Raw genomic sequence first — 25,592 nt, forward strand, 5'->3', positions numbered from 1 at the left:
GCATTTGATAAGAAAACAAATGTTTTTGAAAGGAATGCTATTTGTTTCATATTCCCTGGGGTTTTTAGCCAAGAATGAGTCTTCCTCTTTTTCAATCCCTAATTTGACAGAAGTCCTGGGTAATGGCGATGAGGAAAGAACTCTGTTCCCAGTGAGGTCCTAAAGAACTAAAGAAATTCTTGGGGATTTTGGCAGTCTTTGGTCTTTTGGTGTTCTGTAAAAAAAAACCCTACAGACTGTTATCTAAGAATGCTCTAGCATTCTTCTTATGAGCCATCATCCAAGAAGCACTTTCCTTAATTAAGGAGGACATTCTCCCAGTCTACAAGGCTAAAGCTCACGAAATTAGGGCAGTAGTCACTTCTTTGGCTTTTAAGAAAAATTCATCTGCTTCTATTAATAATTATTGGTGTTTGCATTATCTCTGTGACATTGAAACAGTGTATAAAGACTGCAGTATGTGACATTGAAACAGTGTATAAAGACTGCAGTACCCTGGGTCTGTTTTCTGGCGGCTGGTGTGGTGTTGGGAAAGGAAGTGTAAGAAGCAACCCTTCCTAAAATACTTTTCTCCTTGACATAAGGTGTGAGGTTTTTGTCTTATGGGAAGCCTGAAGGTAAGAAATACCTGGAGTACCCTTCAGTCCTTTGATAGGATGGAGGTGGGTATTTTATTATTTTATTTATAGGTAACAATCTTTTCTGGCGATATGTTGGTACTGAGCCCTTGGCAGGGGCAATTAATTATTTTTTATCCTTTGTTAAGCTATCAGAATTGTCCTTCACTACAAAGGTCCCACATATGTAATAGGCACTACATGGCTTTATCGCCACGCTGTTACGATAAGATGAGTGGCAACCAACCAGTAGGCGTATTTTCCTGCTACAACGTCTTTATCAGGTAAGGAATCAACAACATTTTAATTAATGCAGGCAAAGTTTTTTTTCTATTCTTGGTCTATGTATTTTTATGAATCTGAGGTAGAATTATCCATGCTTCCATCCTTCCTGCAATGTGGGAATCATCTATATAATTACTGGGGAAGTTGTATAATTGAAATTGACATTTGTTCATACACGAAACAAACCTTCGGTCTTAACATTAGGGAGGTGTTTACTAGCGCCAAGCTGGAAACCGGTAGAATTAAAATTACACTTGTGAGATCCAGGGACTAATGGCATCTATACCAGGTCACGGGGCATGTATACCCAGAAATGCCCACGGCTACCTGTGACCAGTCCCATTATTTTCCTACCGCCTTTAAGATAAGACGTGTTACTGTCTATCTCATTTAAAGCCGGTTTTTTCAGTTTGCCCGTTCTTATCCATTTCATTTTTTATTTTTCATTCCTTTTCTTTCTCCAAGTGTGATCAGTGTGTAGAGTGTATACTTGTATGATGGAGATTTTTGCCTCAACATCGGGATCGTCTACCGTTTCGAAGAGGAGGACAAAGGAAATGCCCAGGAGTCATGGCTTTCCATGTTCTAGGTTCCTAACTTCGGTGTCGACGGATCCTCATCCAACGTGTAGTAGGTGCAGGGAAAATGTATGTACGCGTTACTAATCCGTGTTCTGTTTGTCGCGGTTGGTCGGTGGAACAGTGGAAGAAGAATTCTATGGGAAAAGCCAATACAAAGGAAGGGGGTGACGCCATCTTTGGATGACCAAACCTTACCGGCTTCTTTTGTATCGGCAATAAACCAGGCTGCTCCATATGTTTCTCCACCTGCTTTTGATTTGTCTCATACCCCTTCGGTTTTCTCCTAGCGGTTCTGTATCGGAAACATCAGGAGGGGCCTTGGGTAATTTTATGAATAATTTGCACTCTCCTTTGTTCCCAGCAAGCAAGTGGGGGAGATCCGCCATCTTTGTTCCAGGCTCCTGCTACTCAAGCGCATAGGTTAGATGGTAACGTGGTCAGCGCTAGGCCTACCAGGCGTACTAACCTTGGTGGATGGTCTGCTTGCGCTTATATGACGTCCCGGTTCCAGCAGGGTCCGGCAGCGCTGAATGTTCCTCATATCCCCCGGGCTTGCAATTTATGGGAATTAATGCCGCAGCTTCACCATCCCCACTCAGTATTTACAGCGATGCAGAACGTGGGAGGTAGTTTGGCAGCAAACGTGCGGTTGCCAGCAGAAACCTCTCAGTCTCTCCTTACGAGAGGGATGACGTCACAACATACGTCACACTCCGATATGGCAGGCGTGATGACGTCACAGACCGATTCTCGGCCTTTTTCGCTGCACCCAGACCCTAATACGCCTTCTGACCCGTCAATGCAAACTGTAATGCAGAAATTACAGGATATAGAGAAGAGAATGAATAAGGTCGGAAAGTCAGTGGCTATTAAGCACAAGGTTGGCAGACGAAGCCGTTTGCAAGAATCCGAACAAGCGAGAGAGGTGACGGCCGGCGGGCTAGCGCCGAGGCGAGTTGCCAGTTCGGATTGCAAAAACTGCGATACCTCTGGTAAAATCGACGTTGGCGGCGAAAGGTGCAGCAGAGGATGGAATGCAGGTCCCAGTTTCGCCCGTAAGGCCGTTCAAAATACGTACGAAGGACGATAAGGCTCCTATTAAAAGTACGAAAAATAGAGAGTTGGCAACCTCGGCGGATACGTTCGTGGAAGGCAGTGTCCGTCTGGATAAGAAGGTCGAGGCCGGGCTCGCCGACGCTCGCAACGATGCCAATACTAATAGACGACGAACTTATCTCTGTCTTAAGGGAGCCTTCATCTTGGAGATCTAGACGAGATTCTCGCTCTAGATCCGTGAGCAGAGAAAGAGTGAGACGTTCTCGTTCCCCTGCTGACTATCCGGGATCGAGCCAACAGCGGCCAGCAAAGATCAAAGAGACCGCGGCCGTAGGGGCAGGCGGCCGTGGAATTCCGGGCCGTCTGTCAGAAGATAGAGGCGAGACAACATCCCTTGTGACGGAGAATGGGACACTAGATCCGGAGAAGGAGAAAACCAAGAGTTTCTGGCCTCGTATGCAGAGGTGATTGATTTGATTCGTCAATTCAATAACCTTTCGGAGAAGACAGAAACACCGGCCAGTATGCTTCCTCCTGGAATTGACATGGCATTTGGACTAAAGAGGGATACCAAGGTGTCGTATGAATTGCCTTGTTCGAGTCATGCGGAATTGGTCTTGCAACACGTAAACGCAAAGATTGCAGGGAGGGATAATTCCTTAAGATCTAATAGATCATTTAAATTTATTCCCCCTCCAATGATAAAGCAAAGGAAATATTATACGACACCGAAGGTCCCTTTGCTGTCTAGACAAAATGAACCCTAATGTTGTAAGGTTAAGGCCTGGATTAACCTTGGATCAGGTTAAAATGGAGTGCCCTTCGATGACGTACCAAGAGGCTGCTACGTTAGAAAGCAACAGCTTCTTCTGTCTTTCAGGCTGCTTCTTGGTTAGACCTTTGGTCAACAGCAGTGTGCGAAAATTGCATCCTCGGAAGCAACAAGGAAAGTAGTGGATGAACCATTGTTCATTAGATTACTACAGTCAGGTTCCAAGGCGATTGCGTACCTGACAACGTAAGTGCCAATGTTTGGGCAAATATCCTGCTAATGAGGAGAGATGCAGCGTTGGCTAGACTAAGCCGCAATGTGGATTTGGATTCCCTGTTAGCAATGAGGAATGGGGATATCTTGGAATCGCAACTGCTGTTGCCAGAGGTCATACTGGAAGAGGCGATAGATAGAAGAAGGATGGACACTAACGATAGGTTGGTGCAACAGGCAGTTAGGAAAACGTCTAACAGTCAAACTACTCCTTTGGAGGGAAGACAACAGCAGATGTCTCGAAAGAAGACAGTGAGACATAGCATCCCTAACAGAGTCACAAGACCCTCTTCCCCAAAGAGGATAACTCATCGGCCCTTTCACAATAGAAAACAACAGAGGAAGGGGCAATAGGGGAAGAGGGGGAGAGGCTCAAGAAGATAGGATGGGCGCCTCCCATCACTGTGGCCACACCAGTGGGGGTTGCCTGGCAAATCACTGGAAGGTGTGGCAGGAACTAGTGGCAGAGCAGTGGGTGGTGGATGTTCTCAGGATCGGGTATTTTGATCCCGTTCGAGGTAACTCCCGCCCCTGACAGATCAATCATTACCCCACGTCACTTATGCCCACAAATCTCAGAAGGCCACTATTCTGCAGACGAAGTGAAGAAGATGATGGAAAAAGGAGCTGTGCAACAAGTATGCAGTCCGACAAAAGGCTTCTACAGCAGGATTTTTCCTGGTACCCAAGCCAACGGGGAGTGGAGGACAGTAATAGACCTGTCAACGCTGAATCTGTTTTATAAGGAAAACCAGTTTCAAGATGGAAACTCCGAAAACGGTTCTACAAAGCAGTCAGAATCGGAGACTTTATGCTGACAGTCGATCTAAGGACGCATACTTCAGATATCAGTCCATCAGTCTTCAAGGAAAATTTCTCCGCTTCAGTCTTGCAGGGAAAGCTTTCGAATTCAAGGTCCTGTGCTTCGGATTGGACAAACGTCTCCCTCAAGTTTTTACAAGAGTGTTCACCCTCGTGTCGGCGTGGGCGCATGCTCAGGGGATCAGGCTAATAAGATATCTGGACGATTGGCTGGTGATAGCAAAGTCCAGGGAGAAATTACTCAGGGACAGGGCGGCCCTCCTGCAGCTTTGTCACAGCCTAGGTATTGTGGTGAATCAGCAGAAGTCGCAGTTGGATCCAAGTCACGTTTGGAATATCTGGGAATGGTGATAGACACAACACAAGCCAAAGTATTCCCGACAGACCAAAGAGTAGAGAAATGCAAACAAGTGGTGAATGCCTTTCTGGAAAAGCAGACACAGCCAGCAAGACAGTGGCAGGTGGTGCTGGGAATCCTAACCTAACCTGGAGAAGCTAGTACCACAAGGAAGGTTACACCTTCGGTCCTACCATGGAGGGGATGAAGGAGTTTTTGGTCACCAACAGTAGATCACCCGTACGAGCAAATTCCCTTGTCGGCAGAAGTGAGGAAAGACTTGCTGTGGTGGGTGAACGACGACAATCTGACAGTGTGTCCCCCCCCCCTTCAACAATCCTCCCCAGACCTCTTTGCTGTTATTCGGATGCGTCACTAGAAGGCTGGGGAGCCCATATGGAGGAGTTGATAGTGTCAGCAAATGGAGTTTGCAAGGACAGAGAACTCCATATAAACGTGCTGGAGTTGAAAGCAGCTTTTCTGGCTCTACAGGAATTCAGGGAGAGAGTAAAGGGACACTCCAGTGGTATTTGATTCATCACAAAACACCAACAGTAGTAGCTTATATTAAACAAAAAGCAAGGAGCCATAGTTTCCTCGGCAGGTTTCACATGTGATGACAAAGGTTCAACTTCACCAGTGGGCTATAGAGAACATGGTAGACATCCAGGCCAGGGTACTATTACCGGGAAAAAGCAAGAAAACATAGTGGGGCGACAAGTTGTAGCCGCAGGGATCAGAATTCTGGGAACGGAGTGGTCCCTACCACCAACAGGTAGTGGACAGGATGCTCAGTTGTGGGAAGGACCGATCATGAGACCTATTCGCAACCAGGTACAACAACAACAAAAAAAGTTGGAAGTGTATTTGTTCAGTTAGACCAGGATTAAGAAGGCAGTAGCAGAAGATTGCGCCTACAAACACCCCTGGGACAAGCTGGAACGGCCTGTGTACGCAATTTCCTCCATTTGTCTAATTCCGTCAGGTGTTCTGAACATTGGGGTAATGCGGTCTCAGAACCTCAAGAATGACCCTGGTAGCCCCGTTATGGCCCGCGAAAGCAGAGTGGTTTCCAGACCAATACTTGGAACTCCTTAGTATATGTGCCAAGAGAGTTCACCTCGATGGTAGCCAACCTTCTGTGTCAGCCGCACTTGAGGGAGGTACCACCCAGTCCGGTGAAGTCCCTATCGCTTCCGGGGGGAGGACTGTCAAAGTTATCTCCTCCGAGGCGCGAGGGTTTTCGCAGAAGAAAGCAGCAAACTCAGATGGCAAGGTAATTAGCAGGAAAAATCATCTGCGACAGTAATCACCAAGGAAAGTGGTCCAGCATACAGTGATTGGTGGGGTTCGTAGATGGGAAACGTGTCTCCACTCTGGGTACCCAACTATTCAGCAGTTAGCAGACTTTCCTGATATATTCTCAGAACAGAAAAACATATGTCTGTTATCTGCAGTTGAAGGGGTTACAGGGCGGGGGCTCTAGCCTCAGGTCTTACGAATGAATTAAAGAGTGGACATTTCGTCTTCTTCATGGGAGTTGGGCCATGATAGATGGAGCTTTGAACAGTCAATGCCCACCAGGGAAAGGAAGCCTAAAAGCCCGCCCCAGATTGGGATCTTTTGACCAAGGTACTGAGTAGTCTGACAAAACCTCCCCCCTAACGAACCACATAAGGGTAGTACACCGGATAGGGAGCCAGACCCTGAAGACAGTCTTCTTATTGGCCCTGGCTTTCCAACCAAAAGGGAAGGGGGAGGGGAGCTAACATGGGCCTCTTCATATTTCTCATAAAGCACCCTCGAGAGGTTTGGAGGGATCAATGGTATTTGAGGTTTGTCCCCAGAATTCGTGGCCAAGGACCCAGAAAATCCAACAATAGCTAGACGGCAGGATTCGACTCCTTTAACCATACCTTCCTTGGCAGGTACTTTTGGTAGACAAACGACAAAGCTTGAAGATAGCTCCTGGTGCCCCGTCATGGGCACTAAGGGAGTACTTAAAGAGAAGCAAGGCACCTCATGCCGGGGTGCCAGAGGTTGTTAGTAAGTAGCAGGTACGGAACCAAGAAGGAAGTGTCCAGGAATACAAATATCGTTTTGGCTAAGGGAAGACGATTCAGAGATGCTTATACGGTCAGAAGTCAAGGGTCAGATAGCCAGGTGGGAGACTAGAAGCTCATGACCATCAGGGGTGTGAGTGGCTTCCATGGCATTTAAGAACATGCTCTGGTACGATAAAATTCTGAAAATCTGGTGTGTGGAAACTCCAAACAACTTTCACCTCATTTTTTTTTGATAAAGATGTTTGCCCAATAGATCCTTGGACACCCTTTTCCTTGGGTCCAGTGGTGGCGGCCCCAACAAGTGATATAGTTCATCCAGTGCCCCTGGCGGGTCAGTTTGCGTCTAGTCTAAGATGAAGGTATGAAAGTAGAATGAATGGGATGACTGGTCTTTTTTTTTTCTTTACTAACACTTTTCTTTCCTACTCCTTTAACTACGGGCAATATGAAGGAGAGTACCGTCATGTGCTGGAACGGACTAGATGCAGGTGAGATGGTCAGCCATACTGTGAAGCTATCTTAGCTGATGATATACTTTTCAAGTAGCACACACCCCTCTGGATAATAGGGAAAAGAGGGGTGAAGGTGGATCCAGTTGCAAGGGACAAGAGGTAAACAGTAGAATGGTATCTACACCCAGTGGGAGAAAACCAATAGATCCGCTATCTTTGGTCCTAGGTTCTTTGTCCAATTCTCTTAGAATTTCCCTATATATTCGGAAATGGATAAGGTGGCAAACTCCCAGTCAGTTGTAGAGACTTACCTCCCTCCAGTAAGTAAGTCTATCCTAATGGTTAAGACCGAAGGTTTGTTTCGTGTATGAACAAATACCAAATTTGTAACTTATTTTTATTTTTCATAAACTAACAACCTGAGGTCTTAACAGTTAAAGGCCCACCTCGAACCACCCCTCTAGCAGTCTAAACTGGGTTAGAAATATAACTGGTGGGTCACAGGTAGCCGTGGGCATTCTGGGTATACATGCCCCGTGACCTGGTATAGATGCCATTAGTCCCTGGATCTCACAAGTGTAATTTTAATTCTACCGGTTTCCAGCTTGGCGCTAGTAAATCCTAATGTTAAGACCTCAGGTTTGTTAGTTATGAAAAATACAAATTAGTTACAAATTTGGTATTTTTATGATAAAATAAAGTTTTAATTATACTTCCCCAGTAATTATATAATTGGAGCCCACCCTCCATCCCCTAGCATGGATTCCTGTTGATGAGCATAAACTAATTTGAGCTTTTTGTCGTGTTGTTCCTTTCTCTTGCCCCAGAAATGGGCAGAACACTGTTACTTAACCAAAGCCAATAAATAGCGCGACCCGCGCATTTCACAATTTTAACCGCCGGTGAGTGAAACTCTTAGCTATATAATTACCGGGTAAGTATAATTAAAACTATTTTATCATAAAAATGTCATTTTTATATATACTTAGCAAGTAATTACAAACCAGAGCCCTCCCTCCTCCCCACATATGGGAATGGGTGGAAACAGACTACTTGCTGAAGCTGTTCCTTTCTTACCCCGTAAGTGGGCAGGGCGATACCTACACCAACAATGTAACTAGTGCTACCTTGATTGCCAAATTTTAAGTTGGCGTGACTGAAACTGTAATCAATGTAATTACTTGGTAAGTATAAATGTAAAACATTATTTTATCATAAAAATATCATTATTCAACAATGTCTGCAAGAGCAATTTTAGAGTGTGTACCAGAATCAGTGGGCGATTTTCTGCACATGATGTAGTCAGAAAAGGATCTTGTCTTCTAAGACAACTGTAGCAGAGATTGCAGACTTTCTTCTGTCACTCAGAAAATCTAGAGGCTTGTCTTCTTCAACTGTAAAGGGCTAAAGAACCATGCTCAACTGTTTTTTGACACAGAGAAATAGTGTTTTCAGAGGAATGGATTTATCTACAAATCAGGACATTTCAGATTTGGTTAAATCATTTGACACAAGTAAACAAAGGACAGAACCAGTGGCCTGGAATCTGGATGTTATAATAAAATGACTCTCGGGTCCTCCTTTTGAACCGATCAAAGAGGCCTCCTTCAGGATTGTGACAAAGAAGGCCCTTTTTCTAGTACCATTAGCTACAGCTGATAGAGTAAGTGAGCTACAAACTATAAATTGGGTTCTTCAGTGGAGATGCAAGTTGTTCACTTTCTCTTAATTTTCTCGCCAAAAACAAGAATCCCAATAGACCATGGCCTTGCTCTTTTGTGATTACTAAAGGTTGTTCTGAATTATTAGGGTCAGAGGCAAAGGAAAGAGTTTGCCACCAGTAAGAGCCCTAAAGTTCTACCCTAAGAGGACGGAAAAGACAGGAACTTATAGTAATTTATGGACGCAAATTTTAAAAGACCCCTCTTGCCCTCTTACAAAGAATGCACTTTCATTCTTTTTAAGGGAGATAATTACTACAGAATCACATTCTGAGGTAGGGGAATAGTGTCTCCCTATCCTCAAAGTGAAGGCACATGAAATCAGGGTGATTTCCACATCCTTAGCATTTAAGAAGAACCTCTCTCTGGCAGATATTCTTTAAACAACATATTGGAGATTCAAGTCAGTGTTTCCATCACTATTTTAAGGAAATAGAGACTGTATAGTCAGTGCAGTACTTTTGGTACCTTATCAGTGGCTTGCATGATGTTGGAGAAAGGACTAGGAAGCATCCCTTCCGTTCTTTTTTTTTTTTTTTTTTTTTTTTTTTTTTTTTTTTTTTTTTTTTTTTTTTTGCCTTGAATCAAGGTTTTGAGGTATTGGGAGTCTGGGATACTTGGTACTAGGATACCCACCATGTTTATTTTTATGGTTGAAGGTTGGAATTATGGTGGTGTTCTTGTTTTCATTTTATTTTTTAGTCTTCACTTCAAAACTCCCACTAAGGTAGCAGACAACCTAGGGTGAAACTGCCCTGCCTTGACCATATAAGATGAGCGCTAGCCAGAGGAATTATCTTCCTGCAGTAGCTCTCTTACAACGTAAGGAAACTACAAGCATTGGCACAATGCAGTCATTTTCTATTCACAAGTTTATTTCTTTACATATGATGATTTGGGGGTAGAACAGTCTGTATCCCACCTCCTGTCCATGTGGAATCAGCTATGTATGGATTTACAGTAAAAAAAAAAAAAAGGACCCCGGTACTATTCACATTCTCCGGATTTGAGGACTCGCACACACAGATTTCTCTCTGGAGCATTCCCCCATTATTGTTGCAGAAAATTTTGCTTATTCGCAGTATTTTTCTATAAGAAATATCCACAAATAAATTCCTGTTTTTTTATCAATTTCATCATAAAATGCACTTTTTGTGATAAAGCTTTTAAAAAAACCAGGTATAAAAATTTTTAGTTGGTTTTTCTTGAGTTTTAGCTAACAAAATAGGAGGTTTTAAGCTTTTTTATAGGGGTTCAATATTTCTGGGGTTCTAACTATTCGTGGGTTCTGGTACACATTCCCCCGCAAATACGTACCGGGACCATGTATTAGCTAAGTTACTTAATTAAATATTACATTTGTATGATAAAGTAAAATTTTACATATAGTACTGTGGTACCTCGACATACGAAAGGCTCAACTTACGAAAAACTCGAGATACGAAAGCAAATACGAAAAATTTTACGGCTCTACATACGAAAATTGCTCAAGTTATGAAAGGTTGTTGCTGTAAAGTCCCGAGATTCACCCGGACCACTGCTCTCCCATTGGTTCCTGATGCTAGTCACCCCATAAGATCCTGCTCTCCTATTGGTCAGCATCTACCCCTTGTGCTTTATGTATTCTATTGGTAAAGGATGCTGTAAATTGAAAAACTTATTCATGCAATACATTTAATAAAAAAACATTAGGTAAAGATAGAATAAAGAATAGAAATGAATGGTTATTATACTGTTTGGTAGTTTCAGTAGTTGAAGAGAAAGAATGAAAATTTATGGCTTACTGTGTACTAGGAAAAGTGATTGCTTGGCGATCGTTCGGAACTCGTAAGTGCTGGATGTAGACAGAAGTTTGGAAGCTTTTTTTTTTTTGGTTGTTTATTATAGTTAATGGTTACTTAATAATTATTTGAAATGAGTACATGCAATACATTTAGTAAAAAAAATTGTGAATTAGATATCATAAAATATAAAATAAATCAGACTGCTATCATCGAAACCAACAAATACTTATTATCTAGAATTATTCTTTTAATATTACGTTACGTATATGTTTCATTATAGCTGTCAGTAACTTGGTATCTCCATTAGGTAAAGATAGAATAAAGAATAGAAATAAATGGTTATTATACTGTTTGGTAGTTTCATTAGTTGAAGAGAGACACTAATGGAAAATTTATGGCTTACTGTGTCCTAGGAAAAGTTATTGCTTGGCTATTGTTCGGTACTCATAAGAGCTGAATGTAAACAAATGATTGTAAGGTTTTTTTGTTTGTTTGTTTGTGTATTATAGTAATGATTAATTAATAATTATTTGAAATGAGTACATGCTGATTATTTATACATTTTATTGGCATACCTAAGCTTTTAGCTTCTTTGGTTTAGATGTCAGAATCATAGACTAGGCTACAGTAGCAACCGCTAACATAGGCTAGGCTTATTGCTAAGGGACATATGCTAAAGTCCTAATATATGCAGTAAAAATGGGGTTGAACATTACATGCAGTTGAGTTTTACTCGAGTATGCACAGTATTTTGCCTTTTTGGAGTCATATTTCTTCCATCAGATCGGCGTCGTAACCCTAGAACATGTGTTGTAGGCCTGGAAATATAATTTACTGGGGTGTTTTTGTAGGGCTTGGAACATGGATAGGCATTTTACATGTAATATGCGGTCAAGATACGTAAACTCATGATACGAAGGCTGCCTCGGAACAGATTATTTCGTATCTCGAGGTACCACTGTACTACTCACCGAGAACAGTGGTACCTCGTTTGTCGAATGTTTCTTATACTGAACATTACTGGTCGCCAGTGAGGGACATTTCTAGGTCACTTTCGGAGAAGGCTACGCAAGATCTTCTTGCCCAGTCTGCCAAAGAGGGCTTAAACCTGCTGTGCCGATGGCTAAGAGAGATAGAGGGAGCAACGAATAAAGTGTCCTTCCAACAGCCCTTTCGAGGAAGAACAACCTCGAGACCCGCACTTAAGAGTAGAAGGCCGTTTAAGAGAGGACGATCTTCTCGAAGACCATTCTCAAAGCCGCAGTGAGACAGGAGTCCTCCAGACTCCAGTAGGAGCCAGACTTTTGAGGTTCGCGAAGGTCTGGGCTCAGAGAGGGGCGGACAACTGGTCCCTCTCTATCCTCGAGAGAGGATACCTGATCCCCTTCAGGGAAAAACCTCCCTTAACCACCACTCCAAGGGAGTTAGCGGCAAGATACAGAGATCCTTTAAAGAACCAAGCACTATTACATCTGGTGCAACAGATGTTAGGAAAGAAGGCTATAGAAAAGGTATTATTGACATTCAATCTCCAGGCTTTTACAATCGCCTCTTTCTGGTACCAAAAGCCTCGGGGGAGTGGAGACCAGGTTGCTGGACGTTAAGCGCTCTGAATCACTTTGTGATCAAAACAACATTCACAATGGAGACGACGTCTTCAGTTCTTTCAGCGCTAAGACAAGGGGATTGGATGGTGTCATTGGATCTGCAAGATGCCTACTTTCATGTACCCATCCATCCCTCGTCCAGAAAGTACCTAAGATTTATGGTACAGGGCCAAGTATTTCAGTTTCGCGCCCTTGTTCGGTCTTTCCACAGCTCCACAAGTTTTCACGGGATTGATGAAAAACGTAGCACATTGGCTACATTAAAAGGAATAAGGATATCTCTGTATCTCGACGATTGGCTGATTCGCTCTCAATCCAGGGATCAGTGTCTGGAGGACCTAAGATCGACGTTGGATCTGACTCAGTCCCCTGGGACTGTTAGTGAACCTTGGGAAATCCCAGATGGATCCCCAGCAAAGCATTGTCTATCTGGGGATTCTGATGGATTCTCGGGGTTTTCAAGTGTTTCCGTCCATAGAAAGACAAGAACGGTGCATTCTAAAAGTGAAGACCTTCCTAGAGAAAGAACAATGTTCCGCGAGGGAATGGATGATCTTCTGGGGACCCTCTCCTCGTTGGAACAGTTTCGTTTCTCTAGGGAGGCTTCACATAAGACCACTTCAATTCTTCTTGAAGGAGAATTGGGACCAGAAGAATCAGGATCTGTGGGAATCTGTTTTCCTCTGTCCAGAGGAATAAAGGAAAACCTCAGCTGGTGGTTAGAACCAGGCAGACTAAACGAGGACTATCGCTGCAGTTACCGAACCCCTCCCTAGTGTTGTTTACAGATGCTTCGGAAATGGATGGGGCGGGCGACAGTTGGCCCCGAGAGAAGTGTCAGGCACCTGGAGTGGGGAACAGGTGTCCTGGCACATCAACGAGAAAGAGTTAGTGGCAGTGCATCTAGCTCTCAGACAGTGAATCCCAAGTCGCGAACTCAGTGTTGCAGGTAAATTCAGACACGACAGCTCTAGCCTACATAAGAAAACAAGGGGGGACTCACTCCCTCTCACTGTACAAGAAGTCGAAGGAGCTTCTTCTATGGTCAAAGGAGCGGAACATCACGCTCTTAACGAGGTTTATCCAAGGCGAGAAGAACGTCAGAGCAGACTTGTTGAGCAGGAAAGATCAAGTCATTTCCACGGAGTGGACCCTGCACTCAGAGGTCTGCAATCAGATTTGGAGCCTATGGGGAAGGTCAAACATAGACCTGTTTGCAACTCATTGGAATGCCAGGCTGGAGAACTACTGCTCTCCGATTTCGGATCCAAGGGCAGTAGCAATAGACGGCCTCCTTCTAAATTGGGAAGGAATAGACGGCTACGCTTTTCCTCCTTTCAAGATCATAGGAGACGTCATAAGGAAGTTTGTTTTGACGAAAGGAGCGAAATTGACCCTAATCGCCCCATTTTGGCCAGCTCAAGAGTGGTTCACAGAGGTACTGGAATGGATGATAGATTTTCCAAGGTACCTTCCTTTACGGAACAATCTTCTCAGACAGCCCCACTTCGACAGATACCACAAAAATCTCCCCGCGCTCGGTCTGACTGCCTTCACACTGTCGAAGGACTCGTCAGAGCGAAGGGGTTTTCACGCGCGGCTGCAAAGGCAATTGCAAGAGCCAGAAGACCTTCAACTATACGCGTGTACCGGTCGAAGTGGGAAGTGTTCCGAAGGTGGGCCAGGAATCAGAATGTATCCTTTTCCAGTACCTCTGTGACGGAAATAGCAGATTTCCTGTTGTATTTGAGACAAAAATGTAACCTTGCAGTCTCGACTATAAAAGGTTATAAAAGTATGCTTTCCTTGGTGTTTAGACATACAGGACTAAACATCATGGATGACAAGGACCTACACGATTTGATTAAATCATTCGAAACTTCGAAGTCCAAGACAGCTAGACCACCCAGCTGGAACCTGGATGTGGTGCTAAGGTTTCTCATGTCAGATAAATTTGAACCTCCCAATAACTCATCGTTTAGGGACTTGACTAGGAAATCTATTTTCCTCTTTGCATTAGCATCAGCTAAAAGAATAAGTGAACTCCAGGCTTTAGAAGGCACAGTGGGCTTCAGGAAGGATTCTGCAGTGTGTTCATTTAACCCCCTATTTTTAGCAAAAAATGAGAATCCTTCTAAGCCTTGGCCAAGGACGTTTGAAGTTAAAGAATTGACTTCCCTGGTAGGGAGAGAGATAGAGAGAACCTTGTGTCCGGTAAGGATCCTCAAGTTCTATCCAGAGAGGAAAAAGTAAATGGGAGGAAACTCAGAGAGCCTTTGGTGCTCAGTAAGAGATCCGAGAAGAACGATGTCGAAGAATGCACAGGCATTCTTTATCAGAGATATTATTACAGAAGCACATAGTTCCTGTGAAGAGGAACATCTCGGACAGATGAGAGTTAAAGCACATGAGGTCAGAGCCGTGGCAACCTCCTTAGCTTTTCACAAGAATATGTTGTTACAGGATTTAATTGGATCCACATATTGGAGATGCAATTCTGTGTTTGCGTCTAACTATTTGAGAGATGTACGTGTGACTTATGATAAGTGCTTCTCTCTCGGACCTTACGTGTCGGCGGATTCGTTGCTGGGACAGGGGGCTGAAACCAATCTAGCTTAGTTTAGATAGATTAGGAATTTTAATCTTGTGGTGCTGTTTTTTATGGTCGATTGAAAGTGGTCAGGGAAAAGTACCACTTTCAAATCGTAGTGTATAACAAAGTAGTGTGGTCAGGTGGTCGAGATTGGTTGTTTCATGCTCCTTGTAATGGTTTGGACCTAGGCTCTGTCTTGTAAGAGGGTTAGTCCCCGTTGATATGACAAAGGTGAAGGCTCTACCATGTAAGTGGGATAGGCCCCATTGGTACGATCCGAAATAAGGCTCTGTCAAGTAAGCGGGCTAGCCCCCATTGACATGATCCAGAAGAGTTCTCAGTGACAGGTCTCATCCTCACTGGAACTCGTGAGGCAAGCAAGAATCATAGACAGTACTCATGAAGTCTTCTGCCCAATAAGGTAGGAATCAAGGTATTTAAGTTTATTTATAGTTACCTACAAACCCAAAAGTAGTTTTCCCTGTTTTTTGAATTGCTATTCATATTGAGTAACTATCTCTTACCCTCCTCCAAGGGTGCCAATCAGCTAAGTATATATCTGCCGGGTAAGTTGCATGTGTAAAAATGAAATTGTTAAGATACAATAAAGTTTTACACATACTTACCTGGCAGATATATACGTTTAATGGCCCACCCATCCTCCCCTCAAGAGATAGGGGGAAGAAAAATTCTGTCAGAAAACGGGAATTATTCCTATTACCGCCACCCAGCGGCGGTAGGGGGTGATCACCTGACCTACCTGTAGCGTGTGCTGCGAGTTTTGAATTGTATCTTAACCATTTCATTTTTTGAAAGAAATTTTTGAGAAAATTTGGTATTGTTTGTTGAACAAATGCTCGTACTTCGAACTGACCGATTATCTTGTTTATACTTATGTTTGACAGCTTGCTGCGTCCCGCAAGAAAAACTATATTAACGTGTTTTCCATTTACAATATATAGTTTAATGACAAAAGAAATAAAAGAATAAAGCAGTTTCACAATATCAAAATTTAAACATAAAAGATGTACAAAATCATACGTCACCACTGTGATGTCAATTGCAGCTATGAGACTGAATGAGGGAGCATTGATATGTTGAGGAGAGGAGAAGAGAGAGTTAAAATATTACTACCTGTATGTAAAAGAAATAACAATTCACGTAAAAAATTGGATTTTCACTATAAATTTAACAATGATAAAATATGAAAACAATCAAATGCAATACAGAAACGATTAAAAAAGTCTTAACTGAGCCAATGTTGTGTGCCAAGGAGATGGGTATAGTTTAACCATAATCAGCAAATTAGTAAATGAAAGAACAAACCTTTTCACAATGGAATTTAGCATAAATGTTTAACGAAATCATTCGTCATTGCTGTGATGCACAGCTAACTTGAGATGGAGAGAGCGTTTATATTTTTGAGGAATAATGAATAAATGAGTTTAGGTTATCATGTGTTGTGATATTGTTGAGAAGAGAAGAAGAGGTTGTAAAATCTTTACTATAATATGTACGTGAAAGTGGTACAAATTCACATAAAAAAATAAAATTTTATTTCACAATAAATTCAATATAATGATGAAACATGAAAACAATCAAATGCAATACAGTAATATTAATAACAAAGAAAAAAATTCGTACTTGAGCCAGTGGTCAGTGTGCTGAGTGAGACGATAGAGAGGAGAGGGAGGGAAGATGAGGGTCTGCTTCCTACTGACTTCCCAGCCTGAGCTGGGATAATTATTCGCCCGTTTCTTTTACATACACTCAAGTTGCCCAAATCACTTCTTTTAGTTACGGTAAAATACTTATCTAGTGACAATTGCTTTTTATGATCTTTTACCACTGTAAAAGTAACTCAACTCCATAATAAACACACTGGTGCCGTGTTCAGCTTACGCGTGCCTTCATTGTTTGTTTAAACGACTTCCTTGTGAAAAGTTATTTAATCTCTCTTTCCTTTTCTTGCATTCTTTACTTATTAGTCATTTCTGTGCAAAATCATCATGTTTATTTTAAATTCTGCCATTTGCCAACAGTAAGTTGATGTGATGTGACATAGCTGCATAATTAATCTCTTTCCTGCACTTAATATCCAAGTGTAAACATGTCACCATTCATAATCTCTCTCTCTCTCTCTCTCTCTCTCTCTCTCTCTCTCTCTCTCTCTCTCTCTCTCTCTCTCTCTCTCTCTCTCTCTCTCTCCTGCATTTAATATCCAAGTGTAAACATGTCAACAATCATTCTTTCGCTCTCTCTCTCCTGCATTTAATATCCAAGTGTAAACAAGTCAACAATCATTCTCTCTCTCTCTCTCTCTCTCTCTCTCTCTCTCTCTCTCTCTCTCTCTCTCTCTCTCTCTCTCTGACATAGACACACACTGTCGATTCCTTTGATTATCCTTGTAAAATGTGGATAAAACTTAGTTTGTTATCAACCTTTGCCTATAGCATGGCCATCCCAGCTGGCCATGCTCCATTTTCACCAAACAGTTCGTAATTCATACATGGAAACAAAATTTAAAGTCAGTCCCAGCTTCAGGCGAATGTCGTCTGGGTTAAGATGGCTGGACATGAAAAAAGCAGAGCTCATGAAACAGAGGCGTTAACCTTCTGCAAGACCGACTGAACATGCCCCGACAAGGAAGCTGAAGAGATGATTTGGTATCCTGAGTAGCTCCCACTAAGGCTTCCAAGCAAGAAGGAGTGTAAGATGACTGAGCCTGAGTCTTCCTTTCCGTAAGTTGTTGATCTCATTCGTGGATTTAACAATTTGGAAAGTAGGACTCAGGCTCGGTCATCTTACACTCCTACTTGCTTCGAAGCCTTAGTGGGAGCTACTCTGGATCCCAAATCATCTCTTGTGTGTCTCTCTCCTCCTGCTCTGGAATGGAGACCGACAAGGAGAAGGATGTTTAGGCTCCTCAAGGCACCTTCCCCCCTAAAATTAACGGAAGGGTTAGCAGCTTAACAGCCTGAAGCTCCAACTAACCTGTCTGGGCTGGGTCCATGCGTCGGCTACCGAGACGAACCCACTATAACACTAGGAACATCACTTACCACAACAGATGACTTGTTAACATGTCCGTGACTGGGCACGGGCGTGGCTGATGTACGAGCGTAAGATGGAGGGGAATCCCGAACACTCGAGATCGAAGGAGAATCCCCGAGAGTCGAACTCTTGGAAGCACAGTGAGAGAGGCAGGCAAACACTCCTGCTGCACCAACTCCACGTTCGCTACCTTCGACCTCTTGACAGGCGCTTTGAGATCCTTATGCCGACGAATAGGCCTTGGAGAAGAAGGAGCACTTACATCATGTGCACGGGCAGGGGAGGTTGCAAACACGTCCGCATTGTTCCTCCCTCATAGGCATACAAAAAGGGCAAAGTCCTTAGCCTTCCAGCGCTTGATACGCCGACGGGGTGTAGAGGGGGAAGAGGGAGGGGAGGAGACAGCACTGGTTTCTTATGCGATCTCTTTGCAGGATGGCGTGGGACAAAGCAACACATTTCCTTCCTACCAGTCCTCCCAACAAATAAGGCAGCCAACTTGACATCCAAAACAGAGTCCAACCTCTGAAGCACTGCCTGGCATATAACCTCAGACTGATGCGCCAGAGAAGGCTCTGATAACATGGAAGGGAGATGTAGCGAACTGGGCAGCAGGGATGATGTCACGGCCGAGAGAGGCAGAGCATAGGTGACGACTGGGACAGACGTCATTGATGGGAGTGACGTCACAGCTTCCCTTCGGTGCGAGGGGGAATCAAAACGCCACTGGCGGAGGAATACACAAAGACATATCCCGTGACATCATCAACGGGCTGACACCACGGCGTCTCTCCGACTCGAAGAAGTGGCAGCAGTCACTGGTGGAGCAATACAAGATGGCCAACACAGCTACCCACGAAGACGAGGCCAGGAGGAGGGGGGATGGCCTGGCCAGCCCTGGGAGGGGGTGTGTGAGCCTCCATAAAATGCGCTACCAACCCCTCCAAGGACAGGGGACCCCTAGCCCGAGTGGCTTCCAAATCGCCACCATTTTTGGACGCCTCCGACTCTGGAAGAAGAGAATGATGACCAAAAAGCCTCCCCCTTCTCGGGAATCAAATTAATTCCTAAAGAAGAAGGGGCGACATTACAAACATCAGCCTGGTGGCCTCCCGATACTTCCAGCGACGAATCGGTGGAAGAAAAGGAGGAGAGACAGAAACAACAATACTATGGGGGGTTGAATACTGCAGGAGACGAAGCATCGGGAAGAGGCGAAAAACCCTCCCAAGAAGGATGTTCTCTCTTGCAACAGAACGACGCCTATTGTTAAGACCTCAGATTTGTAGCTATGAAAAATACAAATTGTCTTAGAAAATTTGTCATTTTTATTAACTTTTGAACACATTATTGATAGACAAAAATGTGAAAAGTGGGACTTTTTGGGTTGGTTGGAACGAATTATCCTGATTCCCTTATTTCTTTTGGGGATATCTGTTTCATATTTCGAACAGCCGTCTGGAATGAATTAAGTTCAAAGTCTGAGGTACTGCTGTAATTACAGATTTATAGCCCTCCCTCCTCCCCACCGCATATGGATTTTTAGGTCATAAACAAATTGAAATACCTGGCTCAGTTGTTCCTCTTCTTCCTGAAAGTGGGTGGGACTGGTTACCTGCAATCAAAACAAAAGAATGGCTACTGTGAATTTCAAACTTAGCTGCCGATACTAGAAACTCTTAACTATGTAATTACTAGTCAAGTATATGTAAAATTTTATTTTATTTTATAAAAATGTCATTTTAAAATGCTGAAATTTTTTGTAACAATACAGGTGTTTTTATATTAAAGTAAACTGAATGGTACTCAGTTTGTAAACGCTGTATTTTATCTCTATTATTTTGCATGTCCTCAGAGTTTTTCATACAGATTAATCTCATTGCAGTATGGATGGAGCTCATGGTACCCCTTATTGGCTTGAAGAACTATTCAGCATATGTAGTTGATTATGGCTGCGATGTTTTTAGCGGTGGAGGTGGTGGTGGCACAGAAGAATATGCTGATGTTCTGGGAGTTCGGGAGTTTTTCTCAATTCTTGATTTCACTTGGTGTTCCTCTGGTTCTTTGGCAAAACCAGTACAAAGACAGCTCTTTGCTTTATATCCAAAAGTCAAGGTAATTGGTTTTTAAGCATTTTTATAATCTTGCATTGCTTAATGTTTTTAAGGGTGCACCAACTGGCGACTTTCAAGGAATTATCGAATTTTAGTTATTTACAGTTTTCAATTGTTTTATTTCTAAACATCCTGAAGCGATGATGCTAAAATAAATTTTAAAATTGGTTAATTGACATGTTTGTTCATTGCTTGTATGACACCGAATCACAAATTATAAAAAGAATTGCAAAAAACGTCTATGAATTATTCAGGATATGTCCAAGTGAGTTATGGACTGTTTTCAACAGTTTTATGTGTAAATAAACATACTACCTAGAAATGTTATTGGTATAAAAGAATGTTTAGAGTGGTTCATGGACAATTTTATTCATTGCTTTTATGGCACTGTTAACGAAAAAGCCTTTTAAAAATGTTAGTCTGTGAATGATTCTACATTGGATCAAGTCAGTGAGGTGTCATCAAAGATGAGAGATGGAGCCATCTTGCATTAAGGGTGATGACATGAAAAGAAGATAGTCTTTATCATAGGTATATTTTAAAAAGAAAATGAAAGAGTGTGTTTAGAGGAGTTTTGGAGAGTGGAGTGGCCCCTAATAGAGATAAAATCCACGGAAGAAAACAATACTTTATATAAAATTAAGAATGGCAAAGCACCAGGTCTATCAAATGTGCAAATTGAAGTGCTGAAGGTACTTGGTATAGAGGGGGGAAGCATAGATACTGGAACTGCTAAGGGCAATATGGGAAGAGGAAGTAATGCCAAATAGCAGTGAAAAATGTCTGATGGCAAAATTGTTAAATGGAAGGGAGATATTTTGAGTGGTAAATAGAGAGAGCTCAGACTAAGAGAACATTTGTTGAAGGTTGCAAGAAGAATACTTGATAAGAGATTATGAGCAATTGTGGAGATTGGTGAACAGTGGCAAGGTTTCATTACAAGGAAGGTACAGTTGATGCTTCTTTTTTATTAAGAGGGTTACAGGAAATGAGGCTGAAGGTAGTTGGAAATTCTACTGTGCATTTATAGCTCTAGAAAAGGCAGAGTATAGAATACCAAGGGATGTAGTACTGTTTTTGCAGTTAAGAAAGAAAAATTCCAGGAAAGTTAGTAAGGTTGGTTGCATCAGGAATAACTTTCTTTGGTAAAACAGAAATGCTTGAACTTAGAATTGGTTTACACCTGGGGTTGGTACTTAGTCCATTTTTGTTTGTACTGGCTATGAATGTACGTATTGAGTGAAGGGAATTGGAATGAAAATTTATGGTAAAAGTTAAATGCAAATGTTATGATTATTATAGAATGAAGAAGAATTGTAAAGAAGGATAAGAGAATGGCTGGAATATCTTTAATTGGTTGGTAATGTTAAGGGAGAAATGGAGGGAGGTGGTGGGAGTAGTGTGACAAAAGAATGCCAAATAAACTAAAAATAAAGATCATTTGTGCTCTTATCAGACCATTGATGGCTTATGGTTTAGAAACATGAATTTTAGGAAGGAAGAAAGGAGGCAAGGAAGTTGGTGTGAACAGAAATGGGGATGCTGAGATGGATTTTAAAGATTTTGTTGTTTAGGAGGCATAAAAAATTAATTAGGAAAAGTGCTAGGGTGGTAAAGATTACTGATATTACCAAGTTAAGGTTGAGATGGTATGGGCATGTGGTAAGGATAAGAGAGGAGAAAGGAGTGAAGATGGCTTGGGTGAAACCTATTAGGTGCAAAGGTCATGAGGCAGCACAGGATTAGATGGCATGATATAGCGAGGAAGAATTTGGAGAATGGTTAAGTGGATGAGGTTGCTTTCAATAGAAGTTGCTGGAGTTGAATCAAGGCAGCTGACCCTTTATGGATGTGGTTGGGATGAAGGAAGAGGAGAAGACACTTTTAATGTAAAGGGAATAATAGGTAATATATGAACCATGAAAATTTTGAAATTTCTATTTTTAAGACTATTTGTGACTTCAAAGGTATGAAGATATTTACCATGTATTTGTAAACTATTTCAGACTACAGCATTTACTTCAAATCCAGAGGTTGTACTTCGAAACTTTTTCCCCTCATTTCTTCGTAGATTAAATGTAGATGCACCAGAACAGCTGAAAACAGAGGTTAGTGTTTTTTTTTTTATTATTTCTTTTAGAGCAGTTGTAGTTTAGAACATAAACCTTATCAAAAGTTAATAGATTGGCCACATTAGATGTTAAGGGGTTAGGTTGGTTTGTAAAATGTCTTCAAAGAGTGAAGTGTCATCATAGTAAATTACTAGGTTTCCTAGATTTCCTGAGCTATGTATTGATGCCCGGACTTTGAAGTGCCATCCTTAAGAAGGCTGTTCTTTAGAAGATAGAGAACTCTTAAATATGAATATGTATCATTACTGTCACTCCAGGTGTAGTTATAGACATTGTATAAGAGGAAAAGTGATACGATCTGTAGTAAGAGTACATCATAATGAGACTGTGAAATCCAGGCTGAAGGATAGTAAAATTGTGTTTTGTAGCATATTTAATACTAATTTAGTTTTAAAAAGGAGCAATGAAAAGGAAAATGTAAAGGAAGAGGTTGAATGAGAGAGTTTCTGCTACTTCTCTTACTTCTAAGCTTATACATATTTTTTGAATGATTTTTTGAATGATTGACGCATTGATGTCAGACACTTTTTGCACAGTTTGCTGGCAACATATTTCCATCTTTTTTTGGTTGTTTTGGGGATAATCATTTCCTGAACTGTACCAGTTTCTCCAGTTGTGCCTGCTCTGCTGCTTCCCCTGCTGTACCGATGGTTGCTCCTGTTGTGCTTGCTGTTACTGTTATTTGCAGTACAGTCTACTCATGGTTGACTTCCATACATACTGTTGCTGTTCATTCAGCTGTGCCATCTATGCTTGCAGTTATCCCACTGTTTTACTGCTGTTTGTTCAACATTTGTTATTGTTATGCTACTCTTTCTAAGGTAACTGAGCTGGTTATTTTTGCTTTGCATATTATTCATGGTGTAGGTGCTGCTATTCCTTCTGCTAATATTGTTTCTGCTGCTGTTGAGCTCTGCCTGTATCACTGCCTCCTGTTAACATTCCCACAGATTTGCTGTTGTAGTCCTGTAGCTTTAACAGTATTCTACTTCTGTGCTCTAGCCATTACAGGTCACCTCATGTGGACCCTACTTGAATACCAGTCAAGGCAAGCTTTCTTCCAGAAACAAAATGTAATATAAAGGATTGTACCTGTTGCAATGATATGTGGTACAAATACTTCGGGTGCTCCTCCCCCAGCCTAGGTTCCCCTCATCTTGTTCTTTGCATTGCAGTTGCAGCCATGGTTCCAGTAATTCTGAAAATACCATGAAATCAGATTCATCCACTATGAGTGGGACTTTGTCTCCCATGATGCCCTGTTGAACTTTTTGCTAGAGAGAGCCTGTAATTTAGCAAGCAGGATTTATAGAGGCTTCTTTTCTATCTTTTTTCTCACCACCCCCCAGTGATTCTGTTCCAATTACTCATGATTGTTGTCAGAAGATCTGTTTTATGACATTGTTCATCTGGTGAATTCTCTGATGAACAGGATAATGAGGCAGTGGTAGAGGACTTCCTGCTATGAGGTGATAGGCCGAGTTTGTGAAATATCAAACTTGAAGCAGCTGCTTGTCTGAAAAGAGAAGCTTTTATGTAGTGTGTAATTGAATTCAGAATACTAGTAGCAAGAATGTAGGAACCCTTTCTGGCACTGCAGCTGATGACATCCTGGTGTATGTCAGAATTTCGATGGAAGGCAGAGTTACTTTTGTAGATACATATTAGCATTTGAGTAACGTTAGATCCAGGGGGGGGGGGGGGCCGTGGCAAAAATTATAATGCAGTAATGAAAAACATCATTTAAATGTGAATTTATGGCTATTTAAAAAAAAAATCTTATTATGGGATGAAATTTAAATATGTAAGGTTTTATCTGCCAAAATAATTTTTTTTTTATCTTCAGTACTTTTGGAGATACATACGTATTAGCATTTGAATAGCATTAGGGACTAAGGCAGTAATTAAAACATTTAAATGGGAATTTATATTTTAAAAATAAATCTTATATGGGATCAAATTTAAAGATGTAAGGTTTTATCTGCCAAAATGATTTTATTTTCAATACTTTTGGAGATATATTAGCATTTGAAAAGCATTAGGGCTGGACTGTGGTGAAAATTATAATGCCATACTAATTAAAACATCATTTAAGTGTGAATTTATGATATATTTAAAATAAATCTTTTATGAGATGAAATTTAAATAAGGTTTCATCTACCAAAAGAATTTTTCTTTTATCTTCAATACTTTTGAGATATTAGCAATTGAATGGCGTTAGGAACTAATGCAATAATTAAACAGAATTTAAATGTGAAATTATGGTCATTTTTAAATTAAAATTAAAACTGAATCTTATATGGGATAAAATTTAAAGATATAAGGTTTTATCTACTGAAGGATTTTTATTTAATCTTAATACTTTTGGCGGTATTAGCATTTGCAATAGCGTTAGGGCTGGGCTGCCAGAAATGAGCCTGTTTCCAGTAAGGCTTCGCTTTGCTGGTAAGATACTCAAATAAGGCCTTTTTAGAGAGGTTTTAAGTATTTGTGGATTGAGCTATTTGTAGGGTGGGGGCCACTGGTATGCATCCCCTGCAAATAACCAGGTTTACTTTATATAAATATATTACTTCTTATTTTACTGGATTGCCTTTCTTTCAACCCTTCTTGATTGGTAATATTGTTGAGGCATTGAATATTGAAAAAACAAGGTAAGACTAAATTCTCCTTTAGACAAGTACTTCTCTGATAGTTAACCAGCTCTTCGGTCACCTTGAATAGAAACTTCAAAAGAGTCATGCTTTGTTGCTCTAATAAGAAGTATGCATTAATGGCAGTGATTACCTAAAATTTTTTGTTTTATTAACAGTTAAGGACGTGCCTCGTACAGTGTTTAATGCAAGATCCACATTGTTGGAGTGTTTGGTCCCAGCTTTATCTTAAACATTTGCCACAATCGGCAATCCTGCTTAAGCATTTAGGTATGTTGAAGAATGTAGTTTGATTTCTAATTTAAGGAACCATAGTCTTTATGAATTTTAAGCAAATTGACCGTGATGATTTATAAGGTATTAAAGCATGTTCTTATGTTCACAGCAGAAGCTTTGTTAGTGAATCATTTATTAATTAGGGACTTAATGTTCCTCAAAAATATAATGAGTTACTGTACATTATATGGAATCTGTGAGCTACATTTACTGGCAACAATATTTCTAAGAGTGCCATGTCTTGTAAATTTCCTTTCACATTTGGATATATTTCACTGAAAGTCTTAATCCAAAGGAGAAATAAGTAAAGAAGCAGTTTTTTGATTTGCATAAATTGAAGCCACTGGTATGGAAGAGAGTGAGGTTGCCATTATAAAAGCATGGTCAGTTAACAGC

At 41.5% G+C, this 25,592-nt stretch overlaps 1 pseudogene; it reads left to right on the forward strand.

Moving 5' to 3' along the window:
* LOC135221288 (transmembrane protein 214-like) overlaps positions 1–25,592 on the forward strand; it is a 324,587-nt pseudogene that overhangs the window by 60,109 nt on the left and 238,886 nt on the right.

The sequence above is a fragment of the Macrobrachium nipponense genome, chromosome 2 (genome assembly GCF_015104395.2).
Source record: "Macrobrachium nipponense isolate FS-2020 chromosome 2, ASM1510439v2, whole genome shotgun sequence".
Taxonomy (NCBI): domain Eukaryota; kingdom Metazoa; phylum Arthropoda; class Malacostraca; order Decapoda; family Palaemonidae; genus Macrobrachium; species Macrobrachium nipponense.